The following is a 3,303-nucleotide window of genomic DNA, read 5'->3' on the forward strand; positions in this document are numbered from 1 at the left end:
AACATAATGGAAGCATGTCAAAAAGATAGAAAACAAAATTTATTCTATAAGAGAACTCACCAGATAGAGAACATAGAACTAAAAGATGGGTGGAAAGCAAAACTAACCACAAAGAAAGCTAATAAAGTACAAATATTTAAAAAAAAAAAAGAGTGCCAAGTATTGGATCACAGTCCATGCCAACAATGTTGGATTTTATAGAAGATAAAAATGCCAGATCTTTTGAACGCAAGATGAGTAGTGTACAACAACTTAAATACAATTGTCTATGATTTTTTACTTTTGATGCAATCTACAAGATGTAAAGGACGAAAATAACATGGTAGATTTCATAGTCACTATACAAAGATAGGACTTCCACAGTAGGAAACCTTCTTTTCGTTTATGTACAAAAGGTTTTCACTTATGTCTACTTCCTTAGCACCGCCTTAGTGCTAAGTTGTTCCACTTTTGAATATATAACATACTGACCTATTTTTTTTTATAAAAAAAATACATTTCAGAGTATATTAGTACTATATTATTTTTTTGAGATATTTTCATAAATTTGGCCACATCCTTTTAAATCTAATTTAACAATTTCGAATATTAGGTATGGATTTGAGAACCAAGGGGGGAACAAATGACAAATTAAAATAAATGTTTACTACAACACCAGAACACACAAATCAATCTGCACACAAAAATAATTTAGAAATGAAAGAACTTGAGAAGGGAATAGATGTCAAAAGGGGGGGGGGGGGGGGGGTTGGAATTCACTAAAAGCTTACAGAATCAATAATGGAGTCCCAAAGCTGACGCCTTGCTTCCAAATATTTTGGATTTACATGAATGTCAAGAGTTAGTTGCGGTGATTTAGATGCCCTTGACAAAGTCAAGCCAGAAGATTGTTGGACCCTCGGCTGTAAAAACTGGAGACAAGTTTTGAATATGTGGACAACAAGTGCTGGAAATACAGTTGATCATGTTTGAAAAAGGTGGCACATTGCAGGATGCATTACTTGCCTATATAAAAAGAATTGTCCATAGAATGCATGACTAAGAGAAACTCTGAAGAAAATAAAGGATTGCATGTTGTTAATAATATTTACTCGACCAAAAAATATCTTAATGTGCAAAGTAAAAAAACATTCACGTGCTAAAATTAAATCATTATGAATTTGCAGCATGTATTTTTAAAGTAACTATTCTCTACTAATAAAAGATGAAGAGAGCATGTGTGTGGTGGCTAACAAATATCTTATTTTGACGATATTCATTTTGAAAGATAAATAAGTAGTAACCATGAAAATTATAGTCCACGAATCAAGCACTCATAGCATAAAATATGTTTTATTCTTGAACTAAGAAGACAATCAAAGTTCAACAAATACATTAAATTATTTATGAAAGGATCAATTTTTGAAAGCTATAAATATATCCTTATTAAGTAACCATAGGTGCTGATGATACACTTTCACAGTATCACTGTCCAACATCACCTGATAACAATAAATTATCCATAATTTCTAAAGTTGTGGACAATCTTATTGAACATGTTACGAGAGTTAAATGCATCTCCCAAAAAGTTGCACAAAGACTATTCTTTTACTTAGTTGTATGTTAACTTTGTAATTCAACACTAACTTCGTGTTGTCAAGTAACTAAAATTATCTTATTTTCATGTCAAAAATATTTTTTCCTTTATAAGATTAACTTAGTTGTTACAATCAACATCCCTATCTTGGAGAAAGTGAAAAACCCACTGGAGAATCTCTTGTTGAAGCTAGGCTTACTACTGAGGACATTCCTGCACTTGAGGTTGTTGGGTCAAGCTCTCTAGTGCCTACAATTATGAGGATTTTGACAATGTTTTTCGGTAAGGAACATAAGCGCACCATGAATGCAAGTGACTGTTTGGCCGAAGAATGTGCACTGCAATGCACTATTCTCAGTCCTACCTTTAAAGTGCGGGAATTATAGGTCAATGAGAGCATTCTTTTCCCAATTTCATCATCGTGGAAGAGGCCTTCTCCGGGTGCACAAAATGGAGCTTTAAAGAATCATCACCTCACGGTTGTTTTCTCCAAAGAAAATCCAATACCCAGTGTGAAAGCTCTAACGTTCTACAGATCTGGAATATTGTATCACAATAGATGTACAATATGTTGATGTTAGTAAACTGCAGGCACCAACAAAGATCAATACTTACACGATTGGACCATTCCAATCTGCAAAGGGTGAAAGGGCTAAACTAAAAGTCAAAGTACACCTAAGCCTGTATGGTATTATCTCCGTTGACTCTGTAACCCTTTTTGAAGAGGAAGATGTGGAAGTCCAAGTTGTGAAAGAGATAGCTAAGGAATTGCCAAAATTGAAACAAATGAAGCTTCAGTTGATGCTGCTCCTTCAACTACATCCAAAACTGATGTAAATGTGCTAGATGCAAAAGGAGCTGAATGGTGTTCCAGAGTCTTGAGACAAACATGTCAAAATGGAGACAAATGCTAAGGTTGAAGCACCTAAGAAAAAGGTCAAGAAGACATTTGTATTATGTACCAGTGACTGAGATTGTTTATGGTGCAATGGCAACTGCTGATGTTCGGAAGGCTAATGTGAAAGAATTTGAAATGGCTCTTCAGGACCGTGTGATGGAAGAGAAAAAAGACAGGAAGAATGTTGCTGAGTCCTATGCTTGTGACATGAGGGATAAGCTTTCAGATATATATCAAGAGTTTGCAACTGATTCAGAAAGAGAAAAATTTATTGCTAAACTTCAAGAAATGGAAGATTGGTTGTATGAAGATAGAGAGGATGAAACTAGGGGTGTTTACATTGCCAAGCTTGAGGTGCTTAAAAAGCACGGTGACCCGATATAGCAACAATATAAGGAGTACATGGAGAGGGGTCCTGTGATTGACCAATTTATTTATTGCATAAATAGTTAGAGAGAGACAGAAGTGTCAACTAATCCTATGTTTGATCACATTGATTTAGTGGAGAAGCAGAAGGTTGTGAACGAGTGTGTCGAAGCTTGAGGCTTGGTTTAGAGAGAAAAGCCAGCATCAGGATGCTCTTCCAAGATATGACAACCCTGTTCATTTGTCAGCTGATGTTTGAAGGAAGGCAGAGGCATTTGTTAGGGTCTGCAGGACTATAATAACAAAGCCTAAGCCAGCAACTCCTGATACACCGTCATGTCAATCACCTCAACGAGGTGAGAAACAACCTCCGAGTGCAGAGAGACCTAATGCAGGAAATGCAAATGCAACTATCGGTACTAGTGCTTGCAGCAAAGTGCCACCTGCTGCCAAGCCAATTTAG

General features: G+C 35.9%; 1 pseudogene; it reads left to right on the forward strand.

The window, feature by feature from the left end:
• The first annotated feature begins 831 nt into the window (after nucleotides 1–831).
• On the forward strand, nucleotides 832–3,303 carry LOC125809553 (heat shock 70 kDa protein 15-like; annotated as a pseudogene).

Source organism: Solanum verrucosum, unplaced genomic scaffold (assembly GCF_900185275.1).
Source record: "Solanum verrucosum unplaced genomic scaffold, falcon-dt-bn FXZP01000667.1, whole genome shotgun sequence".
NCBI lineage: Eukaryota > Viridiplantae > Streptophyta > Magnoliopsida > Solanales > Solanaceae > Solanum > Solanum verrucosum.